Source organism: Oxyura jamaicensis, chromosome 4 (assembly GCF_011077185.1).
Source record: "Oxyura jamaicensis isolate SHBP4307 breed ruddy duck chromosome 4, BPBGC_Ojam_1.0, whole genome shotgun sequence".
NCBI classification, from domain to species: domain Eukaryota; kingdom Metazoa; phylum Chordata; class Aves; order Anseriformes; family Anatidae; genus Oxyura; species Oxyura jamaicensis.
The window spans coordinates 93,467,962-93,489,627 of record NC_048896.1 but is presented as its reverse complement, the minus strand read 5'-3'; the positions used below and the strand labels follow the sequence as shown (position 1 = coordinate 93,489,627).

General features: G+C 57.2%; 1 protein-coding gene across 1 annotated transcript in view; it reads right to left on the bottom strand.

Annotated features, from left to right (window-relative positions):
- Positions 1-21,666, bottom strand: part of PTPRA (protein tyrosine phosphatase receptor type A) — an 86,939-nt gene that overhangs the window by 22,965 nt on the left and 42,308 nt on the right. The window lies entirely within an intron of this gene.

Here is a 21,666-nt window from a genome sequence, read left to right as displayed (position 1 = left end):
CCGCCACGCTCCGAGCTTCGGGGTCGGGGTTGTGGAAAGCTGCAGGTCTCGTGGGGAGGATTGGCGCTGGCGTGTGGGAGGAAATAACTGCTCGAGAAAGTAAAGAGTGGCTTAAAAATGGTACCGGAGTGCTGCCGGGGGCGGGAGGGGGGGATCTGGCCGCAGGAGCACCTCCCCGTTTTGGCTGCCAAGCCCTTTGAGGCAGCTCCCAGCAGAGCAAGGGCAAGGAAAAAAGAGAGGGGGAAGCCGGCTTTGTTTGGTGGCAGCAGGCTGCGAGCACGGCGCAGCCGTCCTGGAAAACAAAACGTGCCGTTCCCTCGCTCCCCATCCCCTCCATCCCTGTGTGCCCGGGGTGTTGAAGCAGCCGGGGGCAGCGTGGTTTCGCGGTGCCCGGCATCGATCCCGACCCTGAGAGGCCGTGGAGAGGAGGGGAGCTGCGGCGAGGTGAGAGCGGAGCCCGCGGGGAACGGGGCTCGTCCCAAACTCCTGCCCCGGATCAGACACGTGGGATGCCCCGAAAGGCCAAGGCAAACCCCTCTGCCGGGGGTTTTGGCCCAGACGAGGCAATTCCAGCAGCTCCTCGTGGGGCAGAGGACCGGGATCACAAGGACCGGGCGTTTCGCCACCGTCGCCGAGAGGAGGAGACGCCGCTTTTAGGGGGGGGGAAAGCGTTTTGCTGCGCTAACCCGCGGTGACTAACCCCCCCCGCGTGTGTCTCCCAAGCTGAACCGAGGGCTTTGATGTGTCACTGAGCATCATTCCCCCACCCCGCCCTCTGCTTTGCCACTCCTCAACAGAAAAGATGAATCACGGCGACCGCTCGCCCTCCCTTAAAACGCACAATTCCCTTCCCCCCCCCCTTTTAAACAAGCAGGCGCCTTCCACTTCCACTTCCACGGTGACGAACGCCCCACGAGGAGGAAGGACGAGCTCGGGGCTCCGCTTTCTGCACCCCCGAGCACCCGCCCAACCTGTCCCCCAAATTCTCACTGTTTACTCGCCACAAGGGAATTCAGAGCCCTCTTTCGAAGAGCTGGTAACGCAGACGGGGCACCATCGGGGTACGTGCGCGGGGAATCAGGGACAGCCACGCGAAACCATCGCGGGTGGGTTAAGAGAACAGGAGCGGGTGTTCCCCAGCCCGAGCTGGGAGGAAGGTTGCTCCCCGAGGTCCCTTCCTACCTCTGCTGCTGCCAGGTGGAAATCCCCGAGGCTCGGCCTCTTCTCCTATCACGCAGGCTGGCTTTTTACTCCCCTTTTTTACACCTTTCATTCGCTCACAAATACCCGCAAGGACCTTGGAGGCCGTAGCTGAGAACAACCTGCGAGCGTTTCGGGAGGGAAAACCTGCAGGGATTTGAGAGCCTCGGAGCCACCGGCGCCGCGTGCTCAAGGCGAGCAGCGTGCCGCCAGCTCGGGGAAAAAGCCCCAGTGACCACTGCAAGAGCCCCTGTGGTGTGTACGAGGCCAGCCTCACCTCCTAGGAGCCGAGAGAGAACAGAAATTTAGCTCCTCAGGGGAAAGGAAGCCTCGAGAGATGCCTCCAAAGGAGCCCGGAGCATCCCAGGGCTGACCAGCACCGCGGCGCTCCGCCGCCCCTCCGAGCGGACGCATCGCTGGGAGCTGCCCCAGCCCCTCGGAGGGACGGGAGCTACAAAGAGAGCCGATTATTTTCCTATTAATAATTTTCCTAATGATCCTCCTAATGAGGCCGGGCTTAATTTGCCCGCTGCTGGCACCCTGCTGGCTGAGGATGGACCGGGGGGGCTGGCGCACCGCTGAGCCAGGACAAACCGGGACGGGTCCGTGCCCAGCGGGTTTGCAGCACCTCCACGTTCCTCCCGGGCAGCGCGGGGTTGGGAAAACGCGGCGGGGAGAGCCCCGCAGGGGATGCACGGCGGGGGTTAGCTGGTGGGAAGGTGTGGAGGGGACAACGGGTGGCAGCTTTGTGGAGCCGGAGCACCGGAGGAATGAGCAGCCGGAGGGCTTGCCCGAAGGACCCAGCGGTGATCAGAGCGGTGCAAAGCCAAAATAAAAGGTGAAACGTGAATGAAAATGGGAGCGGTGAGCTGAGCAGGAGGGAGCCGCCCGGTTCCCAGGGTTCCAGCCTTTGTTCCAGGCTGCACATCGCCCCGCAGGGCAGGACACGGGCGTCCCCGAAAAGCAGAGAGCCAACGCCCAGGGGACGGGAGTGGGGCTGGGCAATCCCAGCTTCATCACCCCCCAAAAATTAAAGATTAAAAAAAGAGAAGTCAGGGGGTAGAGGAAGTACATCTATTTTTTGTCAAGAGCATCTTTTAGGGTTTCCCCTTCTTTGTTCCAGGCACCACTTGTAGCACACGGAGCGGGAGCGCTCGGCCCGGCGGCTCCTGTTCAGGACCAGTGGCTTTGGGACGAAGCCCGGCCCTTATTTAGCCCAGCGCCATCCCTACCCAACACGGTGCGGCCTGGAGAGCGAGCAAACGGCCCGTGGGCAGGGGAAACGAGGGCGAGAAGAGGGAGCCAAAAGAAAAGAAACCAAGCCAAAATAAAATAAGCCAAGGCACGCTTCGGGCGCAGCCCGTTCTGCGGGGTCGAGAGGGGGCATCCCAGCTGCGGGATACGCTCCCGGTGACCCAGCCCCGGAGCATCCCCCTTGAAACAAAGGTGTGGGAGGGGATCGTTGCCTTGAAATCCCGTTAGGGAGCCTGAGCCCTGATTCAAAAGGCACGCGCTCGGTCATGCAGCTCCGGCCGATGGTGCTTACCCTGTCCCGGGACAGCGGCGCAGGGAGCGGGGAGCAGCCCCCGGCTAAGAAAAGTGCGGAGGCAAGGTGCAAAAGAGGGATTTTACCTGCGGGGACGCGGCACCGCGGAGCGGTTCGGCCCTGTTGCCACAGTAACCCTCCTGGTGCAGCCGAGATCGCTGATTATGAAACCAGAAAAATCGGAGGCTGCTAATTAGGGTGCGCCCCGGCGCCCAGCTGGCTCCGCGCGAGCCCCGCGCCGCCACCGAGCGCCGGGAGTTGGTCGGCACCGGGGGGGGGGGGGGGGCCCCCCTCCAGTAAAAACGGTTTTGGGGGGGTTTTTCGCCTTTTGCCCCCCCCCCCCCCCCCCCCCCCCCCCCGGGCAAATTCAGCTCGTTTGCTCGCCGTGTAAATGGACGAGACTCAGCGCGGCAGCCTTTAGGTGCACGTGCGTCCAGCTCGCCCTACGAGCGAGCAGAGCAAAACCCAGGACAAATGGCTCGACGGGGGTTCCCAGAGCTGCATAACCAGAGAGATGCTGCTTTACCACGTCGGCCCACCCGAACGCCGGGGGTTTTGGTGCCGCACAGCTGAAATTTGCCGTGCCCTGAGGCTGCCGAGCCCCCTGCTCCGACCCAGCCGTGCCGCAGCGGCTCCGGGCTGGAGCTCTGTGCCTCCCCCCGGCACTGACACGGGGGATTTGAGAGGGGTCCCGACGCTCGCTCCGACACCTTTCTCCCACAGACCAGGGTGGGAGCGGGATGGGATGGGTGGGAGCGGGATGCGATGGACCCACGGTGACCTGGGCACGTCAAGGCATTACGGGGCCAGCAGGGGGTTGTGGGGAGATTTTGGTCTTGCTAAAATAAGGTCTGAAAAGGCTGGAAAGGGGTTCATAAAAACTATATACATAGGAGCTACATCTGTAAAACCAGATCCATCTCCTAATGTTTCCTCTCATCAGCCCTTGCTCCCCAAACCCACCAAACCCTCATTTTGCCCCCCCGTGGCTCGATTTCCACGCCAGTCTTTTCCTTCCCATCCTTCACGCCCCAGCTGGGCGTCCTCGAGGAGGACAAAGCGCTGCTCGGAGCCCCGCCAGGACGCTGGGCATCTCAAATGGCTCTGACAGAGCCGTGCCCTTCGACAAGGCAGCCGAGAGGGGCTGGGAACGAGCGGGGCCGATGTCAGGAGGCAGCGCTGGAAGAAAGCCTCGGCGCATCGCCACGCGGCGGGCGTGCAGGGCGAGCCCTCCTCTCGCCGAAGATGCTCGGCAGTAACAGCAGCTTATTTCGCCCGCCAGCCTGAGCGATGCTCAGATCAGGCCGGAGAATGAGAAGAAAAGGGGATTTTCAAGTTTTCAGCCAACCCATCGGATGCAGAACGGGGCACGGCGGCTCGGCGGTGCACCAGCAGCGAAGCAAAACCTAACGCTCGCCGGTCCTGGAAGAAAAACGCACTGTTCTGTCCTTGGAGCGGCTGCGATGATTCCCTTTGGGCCCTGCCGCGTGATTCGCAACTCATTCTGCATTTTAATCTCGCCACCAGAAGGCTGGAGGTGAGCGCGGTACCGGCAGCGAGGGCGTCCACCGTCAGCCTTCAACACGCTCGGGGCACGGGGGAGGACCCGCAGGGAACAGGCACGGCCTTACAGAAACGCCCCAAAAGAGAAGAAAAACAGCCTGGGCGAGCCGGAGCTCTGGGGTTCATCCCGAGGACACCCCGGGGAGGCCACCGGGACCAGCCCAGCCTCCTCCCCTCTAGATGGAGCTCCAGGAGAAGCCTGAGGTCCCTTCCCAAAGCCACGGCGGACGCATCCTGTCGTCCCCAAAGAGCTCCCCGCCGACAGCTCGCTGCTCAGAGAACCCGTCAGACCCGAGGACAAATCCTTTCAGTGATGCCCAAATCAATGCTATGGCAGCTCCCTGCACCAGGCACCGAGGACAAACCCGTGGGACCCCGTCCTTCGACAAAAATCTGAACTATTCCCCTTGTAAACACACGAAATCAGTGGGATTTCGGGACATACGTGCTCTGCGAGGGCTGCAGCCCATTAACTTATCAAAGAGAAACCGTGAGCAGGCAAAGCTCGCTTGCAGATTTTGGAGGAGCTCACCCCAACGATGCCAAATTTGCCTCATTTCAGACCTCTCTGGGACGACGGAGAACGGCACGCAGCTTATTTTGATTCCGACACAACAGCACCGTTTGGGACAGCACCAGAGACGTCCCCATCTCTGCATGTCCCCAGCCTTGTGAAAAGGCTCTGAAAAGCGGCGATCCCACAAAAGCGCCCGTCCCCAGCACCCCCCCCGGGCTGGCAGCACAATGCACAGAAGGCTCTTCAGTCTGGCCCCTAAATACGAGGCTCCCTTAGCCAGGCGAGAGATGGTACAGGAGCTGGCGGGCAGGGCAGCACAGGCCAGGCTCTGTCGCCGCTTGTTGCTGCGCCAACACAAGGCAAACCCTGTTGCCGGAGCCCGACCTCGTATTTTTCTCTGCGGTGGCCAAGCTGAATACATTCATCTCGTTTTGCTCGCGTGAAACCCACCCCGCCGACGAGCGGGGGCAAACCTGGCTCAAATTGCCCTCCTCTTCCTCGTAGTCTGAACCAAATGTGGGCAGATGAAGGACGCTGAGCGCGCGGGTTTGGTTTTCCGGCTGGGAGGCTCCACCAGAAGCTCTACGGGTGCCGTGCGATGTCCGAGTGCAATGCAGTTTTAAAACACAATTTCTCCAGATGCTGAGGAGGGACCCAGCCCAAACCACGCAGGGGCACGACGCGGAGCCTGCCCCCAGAGCTAGGAGCTCCTAGAGCACGGCCCTCTCCTCACTATTTGTCCTCTCCTTGTGTCGGACCAAACATCTGCGCTTTTAAGCCTGGGGTTTTCGGATCGGATCTACGTGTTTGGAGGGGAAAAAAACCACGATCTGGTTGTGAGGCAGTGCCACTGAACACAGGCACCATCATTTCTTCCTCCCCATGCCCTGTACTAAGTATAACCTCTCCTCTTCTCTTTCTACAGGCAAAGCGGTTCAACAGCTTCTGGAAAAGCAGAGAAAAAAAGAAGACGAAGAAGAAGAAGAAAACAAAGACGAAGAAGAAGATGAAGAAGTAGACAAAGACAAAGACGAAGGAGAAGACAAAGAAGAAGAAGAAGAAGATGAAGAAGAAGACAAAAAGACAAAGAAGACGAAGATGAAGACAAGAAGACAAAGATGAAGAAGATGAATGAAGAAGCTGTAGACGAAGAAGAAGAAGAAGAAAAAGAAAAAGAAGACGGAAAATAAGAAGGCAAGGAAGAAGAAGACAAAGAAGAAGACGAAGACGAAAAAGAAAATGAAGACAAAACAGAATACGAAGACGAAAAAGAAGATGAAAGAAAAAAGAAAAAAAAAAAGAAAAAGGAAAAGAAAAAGGGAAAAAAAGGAACGTGTCAAGCAAATAGCAGGGCAGTGCCGGGAACCTTCACAGGGAGGGCGGTGAAGCGCGGTGTTAGCTCACCAAGCAGCCGGGAAGAGGCAGCCGCAGTGCCTGTGCTTTGATGGGAAAACCCCAGCCCCGGCTGGGCAGATGTAATTGAAGATGTTGTGCCTGTGCGACAGGGAGCAGAAGCTGAAGGCCTGTAATAGAACCGGCATAACTTTACTTAAGGTATCCCGGGAGGAGCGGGGCCGAGCAGGACAACATTTCTGCATGTGATTGACTCCGCCAGATTAGAGGGTTGCTGTTCCCCCGGCAGGTCCAGCTCCTTGCGGGCGCGAGGCTGAAGCAGCTGGGCTGCAGAGGAGGAGGAGGAGGAGAGGATCACGGTGAGATCCCAACCCCGACACCGTGTCCAGGACACCCCGCGATGCCTTCGGCACACGGCAGCCGTGCTCCTCATCCCCAGACCTCCGTATGCAGCGGCTGTAACGTGAAAACGAGAGGAGGCCGGCCAACAAACCCATGTGCTGACCCCTTCCTCTCCCGCACTGTCCAAATGTACGGGGTTATTCAGCACCCTCCCAGCCTGCTGCCGAGCAGGCTTTCCCCCCGCTGACACTCATCCCCACCTCCACCCCGAAGATAAACTATTTATTCTGTGGCAGCCAGCTCTAGACTACCCACCGCAGAGATCCGGGGGTGCATTTCAGGCCTGATCCCCAAACAGGGGTGCCAAATATCCCAGCAGCAGGGGGATCTCGTGGGCTTCAGCATCTTTGTTCCCTCTTCTCGTCCAGTTTCTGTGGGCGACCTGCTTCAGCAGGGCTTGGACCAGACGGACCCAAAGGTCCTCAGCCAATGCGTGAGTCTGTGAACTTGCACCACCAAACCTTCGTGTTGCCTTGCTCGAGTCTCCAAGACGACTCTCGGTGGCTCCACGAAGCAGAAGTTGGCTGTAGGGCCGGTGGGGGGCTCCGGCACCACTTCCACCTACTTTGGGTCTTCCCACTGACGGTTGGTGCTTGGATCCTAAGCAGAGATGAGTCCAATCCACCTCACTCCATAAATATCACCCTCAGGTACGGAAACATCAACCGACTTGGCAAGAGGTCCCCACGGCTGTCCCTACACAGTAGGAGCATCCTCCAAGAGCGATGCCCGCTGCTCAGGACCAGCCCTGCCTGCAGCACCCCACGGCCCAGCACCGTGCCCGCCTTGTCTCTGGGTCCCACAAAGTTCTCCCAGCCTTGTCTTCCATTTCAAAAGGCCTGAAATGGTAAAAGAGCCTTGATGCAGGGCACAAAACCTGGGCTTCTGATACCTTAGCACATGGGTGATCTCGAGGCGGTGGCCGTTCAGCCTCTTGCCACCCATTTTACGGAGGAAACCGGCGCGAGGATCAGAGGCGGCTCCGGGCGGGAGCGGGGAGGGGTCTGAATTTGTAGGTATGGGGTTTTAGAGGGTTGAGGGGCCAGCTCTGAATTCCCTCCTGGCTCAAGCAGAGTTTCCAGATGCTTTGTGCCAAACGCTTTGGCCGTGTAACCTGAGCATCATCAGCGCAGAAGAGCCCAAGAAGCAGAGGAAGGAGGGGAAAAAAAAGATGTAAATTGGGCTTAATGAAAGCACCGAGTGACAAAATAAAAGGATGAGCTCCTCCTCCTGCCTCTGCTTAGTGTCACTGTGCTGGGCCGTCCTCAAACAGCCCTTCGTGTTTTATGGAAAAGGAAAATGGGATTTAAATTCCTACCCCGGGAGTCCTTTGGTTGCCGGAGATGAAGGCAGCTCTGCTCAGGAAGCGAAGCAACCCCCACGAGGAGCTAAATCCCTGCTGCCCCGAGCCCCGGCGCTCCCGTGGAACGGGCTAACACAAGTGGCCTTTTTCCCCCTCCTTTTCCACAGCGAGACTGCGAAATGAAAAGCATCTCCGGCACGCAGGTGTCCCACACCCACCAGCAACACCCGTGGTTTGGGTGGAAGGACTCAGGGCTTCCGACACAACTTCGCACCCTCCCCACGCGTGGTTTTTGGAGCAAAACCCAGCTTGAGGCAGACAGAAATGCATTTCATTTTATTTTTAATTGCTCTTTTGCAGTGCTCTGATCCCAAACACTCCCTAGCAGCCCCGGGAGGACAGGCCCCGGCCTGCTGCTTGCTCGCAGGCCGAGGAGAGAAGGAACGCTCCCGGGATTTCGCAGCCGATGTTCAAAGCCATCTGCGCTCCTCGGGCCACGCCGCCCCAGCTGTTTGGAAGCAGGGCTCCTCGTGTAATCCCGACGGCCTTGAGTCAGTTAAAGGCAGGGCCCAAGCTCTATTTACCTTGGCTCAGCCTTGCGGAGTCCTCTAGTTCCTCCCCGAGTCATGAGCATCCTGCCCGCGGAGAGGGGAGGGACGAGGAACCTCGCCCCGTGACTCCTGGCTCTTTTGCCACCCGTACCCCAAGCCTTGGCCATGCCCAACAGCTGGAGTTCGTTCGGTATCAGAAAATCCCGGAGCTGTTGAAGAAGACTGAGATCCTTCTTTTCTGGGTGAGGATTAAGCTACTTCCGAAGACGAGATCCAAGGTCACCCAGCGGTACTGCAGCCAAGGAAGAGCCCCCACGGCTGAGTTAGAATCCGTGCCAAATGAACCCGGTGCATCAGACTGGCGTTGAGGGAGCTGAAACACCTGCTACGTATTATTTCAGAAAAAAAAAAATCCTATTAGGGGGAAAAAAAATCTCTCCTTGCTACTGAAGAAAGCCTCAGCCCTGCCCTCCAAGCGCAGCGCACCGACACGCCGCTGGCACAAGCCGAGCCCAGAACTTGTCCAACTGACCCAGTTCTCACAAACGGAACAAAACCGTCTCGTTTTTGTAAAAAAAAAAAGCAGTAATTCTCATGAACCAGGGTACGTTTTCGGCATGTACAACTCACCGTCCCCTCCTGACCCATTTAGGCGCGTGGCGGGGGGGGGGGGAACCGCGTCACCCGCCGTGTAAAAGCCTGAAATCACACGGCCCTACGAAGAGCTGGGATGGCCTGACCCCTCTAAGCCAAGCGGGTGCCAAGCTTTTATCTCCCCCTCATTGTTACCCGACGCTGAAGCGGAATAATGGGACGACGCAGGGCTATGCGAGGCACTCCCGCAAAGCCCTGCCATTGTCCCCGCGCCGACTATTGTATCCGGCTGCTGGTTTGGAAAGCCAGCAGCATTTCGCCCTCAGACATAGGTGTATTTGTGATTTCTGTCCAATTACCGCTAGCTTCCGCCACGGCGAAGGGAATTCGCCGTGGGGTTGGAATCCGGCGCACAAAAGGCCGGTGGATGAGCGCTCCAGCTGTATTTTCTCGTCCTTCATCCAGTCTAGACTTAAAAAGTCCCAGGACGCGGATGACTTCCGCTGCTCCGCCGCGGTATTAGAAAAGCAATAAAGGGAACAATAAAGCGTCACGACGTGTCTAAAATTAGCAGTTTACAAAACAATCCGAGTTTATAATACCCCGAGCACAATGAGGGCAGGGAGCGCAGGGGACGGCTATTTTAAAGCCGCGGGATAAAAGGGAACCTCGCTCAAACCCGTTATCGGGCGAAGCGATCTATCTGCATTGTGTTTCGGTTCTGATCCCAGCTGCAAGAACTGCCTCGAAGCTGCCATTGTGCTGCTAAGAACTGGCTAAAATTGGGGCAAGGCACCCGAAGCACGCTGCCTTGCCCCAGCCATCGGTGCTGCCCACAGTTATTTTCTGCCGGGCTTTTGGTTCCCCTGCGTTTGGCCGTGCTCATCCCCTTCGCACGCTTTGGCTTCTCACGCAGGAGGAGCAGAAAATGGACGGGCTGGATTCCAGGTGATCCCTGGCCATGTCCACGTCTTGGAGCTCGCGTAGCCCCGAAGCTGTAACTGCCGGGGCTGCGAGTCGAGGGGTCATTTCGGAGGAAAACACCCCAGCAGCCCTCCTGTGGGTATTCTTGTTATTTTTAACAGGAACCCTAAACGGGGAGCAACATTTCACACAAGGGTGGTCCCAGAAGAAATACTCCTCCCGTCGCCCGAGAAGATTGAGGTGTCCTTCAAAACGAAACGTAGCCATCACGACGGAGAGGAGGCATGCAGAAACCGTGCAGGCCTGGGAATCACGCAGCACCCGGCTCCTGCTGCCCCCCGTCATCGGTGGAATTAAAGGAATTACAGCCACCATGGGGGATGAAATGGCTGTGAGGGAGAAAGGACGTGGAAAAGCAGCTCCCTTCCCAAGGAGCACAAGCGGATCCATCAAGATCCGTAAGGGGCCGGACGTGTCCCGAGCGCGGATCCAAGGGGAGGCCCCTGGGGATTCTCACGTAGGACACCGGGGGTGGAAATGCCCCCGGTCTGCTTCCATTTCTCACACTCAGAGAAGGAAACGCGAGCCCTGTCGCACAGGACCAAATAAAGGTGGGCATGACGGCTCGTATGGCCTCAGAAATAGCCACACGGGCGCTCGGGTAACACACCGTGTACACGCGGCCGTGTTTCGAGGACGAATATAACCGTGCAGTCAGCAACTGCAGGGCTGCTGACTCTCTTCAGAAGCGTCATGAATAACCTGTCCTCCGCTGAGGCTAAAATAAAAGGTTTCCTTGGACAGGTTTCCCATATGACCCCCGCTGGGGTCATCCAACTAAACGCTCTCCTGTGTTTTCCCTACTCCCGGGCCCCACGACCACTTGCTCCCTCCTGTAATTCCCAGCTTGGCCCCACTCCGCCCTTCCCAGGTCAGAAATTCCTCTCGGATCTCTCCGTGCCTCCTTGGAAATTCCTGCAGGGCCACGGATCCTCGCTTTCCTTCCCACCAACAGCAAGAGCGACCACCCGGGCAGGTACAGGAGGCTGGTGGAGCCGGACCCAGCCCTCGCTGGGAGCTGTTGGTTCAGCATCACCAACGGGTCACATCCCAACAGGCTTCAAAAGGTTCAACACTGACCCGCAGAGATCACCAAGGCCAGGAGAGGAGGGAAATGAAATCCCCGAGGCCAGCTATGCTCCGCCCCAGTGGGTCACCCATTCGTAGCTCTGGACAGGGCCGGGACCCTGTAGATCACCTCGTCCTACCCACCACAAAGACGTTTCCCTACAAGAAACTTCCCAAATAACTCCAGTCCTACTTAGACAGCCCAGGGCAGCGGCGTTTCCACCTTTCCTCGTGGGACGTTATTCCTCCCCGCAGCCTACAACACCTCCCCGCCGGGCAGCCGTCCCCGTTAGATTTTCCTTTTGAAAATCTCTTCAATTTGCAGTCCCCGTCCCTCCCCTGCCTACGTGCCTTTACGAGCTACGCTAATTAAACAGATTACGAGTAAAAAGGAATCGCGGTTCAGGCATAAATTAGCGTGTTTTCCTTTTATCCCCTACGCTAAGGACCAACGCGCCAAACGAAGTCTCGAGTCTCTCTGACATCTGCCATTTCTAAATTGGTCCCACTGCTCATAATTAATTACACCTCCCCTCTACCCCGGCAAGTTCATTCGCTTTCCTTCCCCAGTCCTTTTTGGGGGAGAAGGGAGGAAGGCAGAGAAAAAAGGGGAAAGAGTGGGATCGGGGGAGAAAGGAGAGGGACGCGGCGCATCAGAGCAGTCCCGGTGGTTACAACAGTCCCAGCACGTATGAAAATTCAGGCTCTGACGAATATTCCTGACCCGGTTGCAGATGTGGGATCTGGGTTCATCAAATAATTCGGCTTTTCCGCAGCAGGCAACAGCCCCTTGGCTCCCAGTCGGAAGGAGGAGAGAGCCGGACTTCTGGGCAACGTGCAGGCAGCGGCTTTGAACACGAAGAACACGAAGAACCGAGGTCTGAAATGCTGCTCCAAGAAAAAGTCACATTTTCATAAAAACTGGGCCTCACGTGGACACAACTTTTGATTGAGAACATCCTAAAGAAAGCCTTGATCGTAGAAGTCTACTGCAATGTGCCAGCGCCTTTCCTGGTCGGTTTTAAATACAAAATTAGACAATTTTACACCCAGATCTGCCCGTCGGGTTGCCCGTTGGTGGTACGAGCTACTCCGAGATACTGCGGATATTCTGGGGATTAATCAGAACGGAAACTCTCAGATTGAACAAATAATTCCCCCGGTGACCTAAGAGCCCCCCTGCTATTCAGGGTCCCGGTCTGGGCTGTTCAGCTGACACAAGAAGGAAAATAAAAGGATGCTCACGGTCAAGACTTCCTCACCCTACACTTTAGGGCATAACTCATTACGAACATTACCTTAAGTGCAAGATCTCCGCTTCCCGCGGAGGCTGGGAAGTGTAAAAAAGGGGATTGGGGGGAAAAGATGAAGGCAAAGGGCTGGAATTGCCACGGAGAGCTCACCTACACCGCTGGACTTGGTTTGATGTGCTAGCATTTGGCTACCTTAATGCCTCCTCACTCCAAACACTTCACCTTTTAATGCGTCGCCAAAGGAAAACGTCTTCGTGTCCAAGGGTCTGCAAGTTACGGGGACGTTTTTGGTGTAGGGGTGTTCCGGGTAGGAATCCCCCTCGAGGAGGACGGCCGGGAAGCGGGCGCTGCAGAAGGGCTCTGCGCTCGCCTTAGCACCGAAGCTCACGTCCCTCCCTTGTGCAACGTGGTCGATTATTTCAAAATATGCAGCCGACCTCAGCGTGTCCACGTCTCCTCCGCGCTCCCGTGACCTTTCCGACGGCTTCTCCTGGACGGGAAGGGGGCGGGCGGCCGAGTTGCAGCGAGCACGCGGCAAGAGCCAGGAACCGCTGCAGCCGCTGGCCTGGCGCCAGGCTGGGCTTTTTGTGTTAAAAACGCGCGGTACGGAGGGCTGTAAGAATCAATACGTGTTCCCAGAGCTCCAACGCTTATTAACGGACCGAAATAAAGCGGGTTTGGGAAATGGGAAAGGCGAATCAGCGGGGAAACAGGGAGCGCGACCAGGCAGCCTGCCCTTCTCTTGCCGCACCTCTTGGCGGCGAAGGAAGCGGTTGTAGGGCGTTGATTTGCAAAATCGCAGCCCGTAAATCCAGCAGCAGCAATGCCCTCCCTCGTGTCGATTGCTTCTCGGTGCTGGGAATGTCCGACGGGCAGGCAGGTGCCGCTCTCCTTCCCCCGGCTTTTTGGGAATCGTCGATGCCCGAAATCAGAATCAGTCAGAAGCGTTTTTAGGGGAGGCGCAGGACGGGAAGGGCTGGCCCCTAGCCCTGTACGCGGGGTTTCAAAGCCTCCGAGGGAAAATAAAAAGCCCCAGAAAGGCCACGACCGCTGTCAGCGATGCGAATACCTCTGAAAAGGTATTCTGCTAACGGCCTGGCTGTTGGGAGAGGGAACGAGCAAGGGAAAGCATTAGAGAAACTCAAGTGATTTAGGCAAAGCTGCCCAATTCCTCCCTTCCCCTGCACGTAGAAACCACCACGAGCAAACCACTCGGAATGCAACTCACTGCTTGGAAAATCACCGAGGTCAAAAGCACGGCAGAAAACAAGAAAAAAGGATTAAACAAATGGATGCTATAATCTGCGCGGCTATAATTCAAGTCGGAGATGTCAATAGCTGCGCCGCGGGGCTCGAGCCAACCGCTAATTGACAGCGCTGCCGGGCCGGGGGGGCAGCTCCCACCCCCACCAGCCCAGCGATCCTTAATTGCTCCTTTCTGCATCTCTGACACCTTCCTCGGAAGCCCTACAGCCGGTGCCAGCTCGCAGAAGGCACTGGCGAGCCCGAGGAGTGCAGGGATGTGCCTCGCTGCTGCGACCCGCGCGGCCCCGCTGCTCTCGTGGTCCCCTGTGCGAAGCAAGAGGTGGTGGCTCCAACCTGCCTGGACAGGGCGCAGCACCAGGGACACTTCTTGGGGTTATCTGAAGGATCTGACCAGTCCTCATCAAGGAGGGTCTAGGACAGGAGGTAAATGTTGGACCACCTACATCTTGCCTTGTATTTGATTGCACTGCCGTGCTTTGTGCAGACCCCGACAGCTTTGGGAAAAGCAGGCTCAGAACCTGACTAAGAAGAAACCAGAAGACCAGCACTGAGGCGAAAATCCACCAAAACCGTCCTTTGTAGCTCAACAGATCGGTGTGTTTTTAATTCAATGTAAAAGCAAGGGGGAATTCCCTTCTGACACCGGGTTGTGCAGACGTCTGTCGGGGCCAGATGGAGCCAGCCCCGCCGTGGGCACAGATTTTAACAGGTCCTGCAGACGCAGACCCCCCTCGTGCCTTCTCTGGTGAAGCACCAAAGCGCTTCAGAAAAAACTCCGGCTCCCGGCAAGCAGCAGCGGCTCACCAGCATAAGAAAATAAAACCATCCCGCTGTAGGTTTCACAGCCAAGGCTGGGGTTTACATACTGCCCGACACGGATCTCGGGGGAAAAAAACTGCGGTGACGACCTGCATCGCATCACCCCAACAGCATTTTCGGCGAAGCAGTTGATAAAGATGAATCATCGTCTCCAGCCAGCTGGCAGCATTCGAAAAGCACAGAAACAGGGACTTTAATAACAACAGAAGACTCTTGAACACCTGCCTGAGGGGTGAGCAAAGTAGTGGCTAGCAGTTGGTGCCTCCTTTTATTAAAGGGTGAATAAAATGGAACCGGGGAGATGTTTGGAAGCAGATAATGCAGAAGAGCACGCGGGTTGCCCACCCAACATCTCCTGCTGAGCACCTGGCTGATGGATGGGGACTTTTGGGGGGCTCGGGGAGCTTCTGTGCCCGCGGGCACCCGGCTGTGTGTCACCCGAGCCAGGGCTTGCGTCGGGGAGCTGGGGCATCGCTGCGACCCCGCGGGCTGGGCTGGCGGCTGAGCAGCAGATCCCTTTCCTGTGCTCGGTCCTCAGGGGAAACAAACCTTCATAAAGCGTACGTGAGCTTTCATCCAGCAGATTTTGGGCTCCTCACAGCTCTGGCAGGAGGCAGAGCAGCACCAGCGACGTGCCATGGGCACCTTCTGGCACCCGAGCACCCTGCCCTGCTCCCAGTTTTACCAGAAGCGGTGTCGGGTCGGTGAGCCGGCCCCGAGCGCGCGGTCGGCGCCCTGCAGCTGAAGGCAGCGAGCCCTTGCAACGGCGGGCTCAGAACGGTTTTTCAACTGTAATTTCGGGCAAGGCTCAGCTGTGCCTTCACGGGGACACCTGCTCTGGGGCTGAAGCCCTGAACGGCTCCAGCCGTGAACCCCAGCAGCTCCAGCCGTGCGCCCACCCGAAGCCGACCGAAAGCATCCCTGCAATGCCTCCCCTGCCCGCCAGCACCAGGGGGTCCGGCCAGCCTCTCCTGGCCAACCCAACCCCGTTCCTCAGCTTCAGCCCTTCCTCGGGCCACCCTTCTTGCCATCCCATCCCCAGCCTCTTCCCTTTCCCTCGGCAGACCCCGCACCCCCTCCCCGTGCTGAGGAGCGGCGCGCGGCAGCGGGCGGTAACGGAACGCGGACGGTTTGCGGCGGCAGAGCCCTTCCTGCTCCTGCCCCCGGCCCCCCTGCAGCTCAGCCAGCGGTTCAGATGCCGTAACATACCCACTCGTCCGGGGAGGAGCGGCAGCAGTTAATCCACAGAACGAGCTTGTCCCAAATGCAAAGTCTTTTACAAAAATGACGGCGCTTGCGTGCCCCTCGCTCCCCTAGCGGCACAGTTTCGTTCGCTCAATCCGGTCACTTCCCCCACCCCCCCCCCCCCCAGTCCACGTTAACATTTTGGGGTGGCTTTTTTTTATTTTTGGTGTTTTTTTTCTTCATTTTTCTTTAAGGACGAGGTCCGTTTCTGCTGGCACACCTCCACCGCTTCAGCCTCGTGCTTCCTCGGAGCTCGGCGCGGGGTCAGAGCCGAGGCTGCCCACGGCATCTCCTAGGGGAGGTGCTGTCACCCTGTGCACCCACAAGGGACTTTGCAGTGGAGAAAGGGAAGAGCCACGCAGAATTACAGCACGCTTTTGGACTACAGACTCCATCCCTAATGAAGAATTTTACTTTACGGAGCTCCTTCCCTCTCGCCAGCTCTCCAAGGAGCCCCCCGGCCTTGCTGAATTGCGCATCAAAGCAAATGCTCTTGCAGCAGCAAAACCCCATGGGTTGGAATCTTTCTTTTTTCCCCACAGGCAGCAGGGCTTCAGCCAGCACCCCACCCGCTCCCACAGGACACCAGAGCCAACTCCGAGCCAGGACAGAAGCACCTGGATAGCAGAGAAGGGGCAGGAGAGAGGGCGTACACCTTGCAAACACACCGGCCCTGACAGGTATCTACACGCTGCATTCAAAAAGCAAGTCTGGGAGTCAAATCCATGAGCCAACGAGCCACGGTCACCCAAAACCAAGCTGCATTTTAGCATTTTCCTCCCCCGTGGCCTCCAAATAATCCTTGCTGGATCCATCAGGAATAATTTACCTCTTTCCACAGCGAGCGCATCGCTCGGCGCAGCGGGTACCAGCCGCCTGTCCTCGGTCTCGGTGCTGTGACGCTCGGACCAGGCTCAGAGCAACTGGCTCTGCTTGTGAGACCGATACAGGTTTTTGTCTCAGAACCGGAGGATTTACGCATCAAAAGCTCGCCTGCCTCTCCCCACCTGCAGCAGCTTACCTGCTACCAGCTCCTGCCTCCCGAAAACCGCGTCTACCGCCGACCATCAGGGGTGGAACATCGCGGCACTGCGAGTACACCGCTCCTCCGGGGGGTACTGCCTCCAGCCTGCCTCGTCCCCCGCCTCCATCCTCATATCAAACCCCACGGTGATCTCTTTGCCCGAAAAACGACTCGGCGTGGAAAGGAAACGGGTCCCCGAGCGAGCAGCGCCGACCTGGGCGGTTCCTCCCCGCAAGCAGCTCAGGCGTGCGCGCGGTACAAGTATGACAAAGCCGCCCGACCGCGGGCTGGAACTGCCAGAGCTCCACGTGCTGCTTGCCAAATTCCCGTAGCCTTCGTCATTTTTGTTTTCTTTTTAATCACGGCAGAAGCCGCAGAAGATTTGGGCAGCGACGTTAACAGAAAGGGCAGCGGTCAGGGGGGGACGCCGCCTCGTGAAAGAGGAAAGTGAGCCTGAGGACAGGGGGGTTCCAGCTGGAAAGACCTGCTCGCTTGGTGTATTTAATTTCCGGCAGCGAACGTGGAGTATTTGGGCCACAGAACATTTAAATGACAGCACCAGAGCTGCGCTGTAGACAACGAGCGAGGCGAAGCCAGCCGTGTCGGTAGGCGCGGACCTGCTGAGCCGCATTGCTGACCCGCATTCAGCCGTCGGACGGATCGCTCAGCTCTTCGGGGTTCACGTCACGCCGTAAGGTCCTGGGGCAGGAAACTCGTGGGCGCGACTCCGTAACTCCACGGCCTTCGGCTTGCGTAAGGCGGAGCCGGGTGCTCTCATCGAGCCCTCCGCCTTCGGTGTCCTCTCCGCGCGGTGCTGTGACCACGACTGTCAGAAGGGTGCCCCGAACCCGTCACTGAACAGCCTATAAAATAATTACACTCATCTCTTTACCAAGAAACCCAAAGGACAAGTGGTTGAAGTCCCTTCCCGTGCGTTATTTAGCAGGCACTTCTGCCATCTGGTTTATCCCGGGGATTTCCAGATCCCCCCTGACGCTTGGCAGCCTCCTTTGCCCCGGGGAGGCCACGGCCACTCACGCCTGGCGTTTCCTGCCGCAGACCTTTCATCTGCTCTGCTTCCTTGTTGGCTTTTTATCATCAGATAGCAGGGACCTGACCTGTTAACACCCCCCCGCGACGGTGGGACGGGGGAAAGGAAAGCCAGCAGCAGCACCGAGGATGCCCTGGAAGAGCAGCAGCGGACAGAGGCGACTTGAAACAAAGGAAACACGCACCCCTCCATCCTTCAGAGGCACATCCCGGCCTCCCGCGATGACTAAGGAGTCCGAACGTCTTCCCTTCTGTGTTTTCACTTCCTCAACTTGTCATCTCCTCCCATTGTTCTCGCCGGGATTAGATAAACTCTCTGCTGGCAGGGAGCGGGCGCTCACCTCTGTTATCCAATGCCGCGCACGCAGAGGAACGCAGCTTTCGCCGAGGCTCAGTACGAAGAAGATCTGGTTTGAGCTGGGAAAGCAACCATTTGAATCACCCCGTGTGTCACTTGCTTGATTTGAAGGGTGTTTTCTTTTCAAGGAGAGGCAGATCGGCTCAGCCCTTCCACGGAACCAACGGCAACCAGAGCAGAGATGTGTCTGAAGTCCCCGGCGCGAAACAAAAAGATTCCTACAGATTCAGCTCCACCAGCCCTAGCAGTGACTGACTGCAACTAGCCTGGCTTGAGGAACACCTCCAAACTCAGCAAGTAAACGCCACCGGGAAGCCGAGCACAGGATGCAGACGGCAGCTGCGAGCCTGCTGAAAGCTTGGGCTGCGGTTGCTACGCCCTGCAACCGCCAGCCCGGTGCAGCTTCCCGCCCCGCTCAGGTGCCAGGTACCTCAGTTGCTGCCAGCAGTTTTTTCAAGACCATATTGCAAAAAAAAAACCAAAAAGCAAACCACCCGTTTCAAGATTTCTGCGCGCTGATCGTTACGCCGGGTTAGCATACGGGCTGCAGGCGGCGTAAAGATGAGGTCTTCCTAAACACCTGCGAGGGGAAACCTGTTTGCAGAACGAGGCACCAGAAGAAAACCTACTGGTGGGGGAGGAGGCAGCTGCCAGCAGCGAGACGGAGGGTGGAGGTGCTTGCTCCTACCCAGCAGCTCCAGGTAGGGCCAGCAGGTCCCTGCACGCTTCCCGTTGGGTTTCTGTCCACGGTTGTCTCTTCGGGGTGGTTTTGGCGCTAACAGGCCAGGAGGTCGGCTCGCATCAGCGATGTCGGGCTCAAGGTGCAAGGTTGAAGCTTCGTGGAGAAGAGGACCGGTCGAAGTGCCTGCTCAGGAGCACGAGCACCAGAGATCTGCGATGTCTGGTCTCGGGGCATCCTCTGTGCGTCTGAAATGTCCCCCAGGGGTCGGTCTGCACATCAGCAAAAGCCAAAATCTGAAGGCGGCCTTTAAAACTTTGACAAGGACCACAGCCACCAGCAGCTTTGATCAGAACTGTATCTTCTAAGATCAAAATCAATCTTCTTTCTCGGCTTGGCCACCAGCTGATGCAGAAGCCACCAGGGTGAAGACCTCTGCAGAAGAACCAAGGTCTTCCTGGCCACCAGGCGCATGGCGAAGGAACAGGGTGACAGGACTGGGTCATCTCCTCCTTGCTTCTTCTGCAGTTTGCTCCCAGCTGCCGTGTGAGCGGTGAGAAGGCAAAACGATGACACAAATGTGTCCTCCAAGGAGTTTCCCTTTCAGAGCGGCTCCTGGAAATCTCCTCGGTCCCTTCCGAGGGCAGCCGGTGCCTCCGCGCAGCCTCCCTCGCAGCAGCAGCGCGCCAACAACAAATTAAATTTCAAGTTAATAAGGGAACGCATACCAGCGGAGCGAGCCAACCACAATTACCGACTTATCTGCCAGGAAAGATCTTTCAGTTATTGCGGGTAGCGCTGAAAACATCGGCTCGGTGATCAGCGCCGCTGGAGACGGCGAGAAGAAAACCACACGCGTTGAGTATCGCGCAACGCCCCGGGGCACGGCGCCTCGCTCCCCGCCTCCCAAAGGATGCTGGCAGTGCGGCTGGGGAAGGCTCAGGGAAGGGCGAGGATGACCTGGAGGAGGTGGGCAGCTTCTGGTGGATTTTCTTGGAAGAAGAATTGTGGTTTTAGTGCACCCACCCTCAACAAAACGTCGCAGCAGGCGCTCCGCGCAGCCCCGGTGCCGGTATGACTGGCACCAACCCCATTTTCGAGCAGCTCACCGCTCAACCTGAACTTCTAACCCGCCGAAAAACCCCACGCGGCCCAGCTGTATCCGCAGCAGCGAACCATTATTCATCACAGAACCATCTCGGTGGGAAAAGACCTTCGAGGTCTGCACGCCCGGCCTCCTGCTTTGGGCGCGCCGCGGCGCTCTTCCCAACCCAACACCGCAGATATCGGCGGTGGGACCACACGTGCACCACCAGCCTCGTCTACCACACCTCTGGCATGCTGAATTATCTCCTAAAGGAAAAAAAAAACTCCTTTTTCCCCTATCAAAAGCAATTTTGGAGGAAATAAGTACGTTCTAGACAAAGCCTTTTAGACGAACAGCCTAACGTGTTCATCTCTTCTACGGTCTACTTTCCTACCGTCTAGGAAAATAAAGGATTATCAGCTAATTATTTAATACCAGCAAGTTTAGTCAAATTTTAAGTGGCGATGACGGATTTAGCATCCGTTCAGAATTACTAAGCCAACCTCTTTACGTGAAGCCTGGTTTTAAGCCACCCAAGCTCCAAGTGATCCTTTCATAGCTCTTCCTATTCCTCCGAGACATCGTAATTTTAAATATTGGATAATTCGAGGCTGCGAGCTTGAAGGTTTCTTCGAAACGTCAGCTTCTTGCTTTCTGAAGACAGACTGGTGGCACTGTAGCTAATTTGCTTAATTAGTAATTTACAGGAAGATCTCTCCGAGAGAACGGAGAACCCTTCAGACGAAACGCTCTAAGTGCAAAATCAAGAGACCATCCCTAATGGGTATTTATGTCCATCTTCTACGGGTTTTGGACTGCATTTCCTGCCGCTGATGGACTTGTTCCTGCCAGGCATGGAGCTGAACCCCAAGCACAATTGTCCCAGGTTCCCCCTATAACCGGGAGCACGGCTGTTTCAAAAGCGCGGCGAGAAGGGAAATGCGGATGAGGAGGAAAGAGGCCAGCAGAGAAAATAAACACGGGCATCAGGATGCTGTCACACGGCCCCGGCCGCCCCAGATGGAAGGAGTTTTCCCCAAATTTCAGCAGCCGCGTGCTGTCCCCCAGGAGGGGACCTCGTAAAACACCCACGGGTGCTCGTGGAGCGCGGGGAGAAGGCTCGCACAGATGTTTTGTACGAAATGATAATTCATGCAAATCCCCGCTCCGAGCAAATTCCACAGCAGTGCATCTTATCGCAAGCCAGACAAAAAGTACAGCTACATTTGAGATCCATAAGCCTGCATTAAAAGAATTTGCTCTTGTTACGGCTTGAATTTCCCCCTCTCCCTGCCGGTACGCTATCCGGCACCGCCAAACCCCGAGGAAACCACTAATTCCAGTGGTGCTAAAAGGAAGCGTAAACCCCAACCGTGACATGAAGTAACGCCTGTGGTAGAGGGCCCGAGGTATATGGAGATCTAACGCAACCCACACTCACCCAAAAGACTTTCTTGAACATTTACAGCCCCAAAAACGTGAGCACAGAATCCTGCTCGTGGCGTTGGTCCCACCCGGGCTCCCAAGCATCCCCCCAAGCGTTGCTGGGTTTGGGGTGTTTGCTGCCGTGGTGGGAACTCGGAGGCTGGAACCTTTCCAAGATGCTCAGCCCAAATGTTTTAAGAGCTCAGGTGGAGGTGGAAGGTCCCCACGTGTTAGGTACAGTCGGGTGGCTTCTGTAGGGCCAGCTGAAGGGGTGTCCCCGTGGCAAAGACGCCCCAAAATGCAGAGGGAACGAAGGAGCCGCAGACACCCACGTGAGCCCTAGGGCAGAAAACCCAGAGCAGGAGCCAGGGGAGATGCC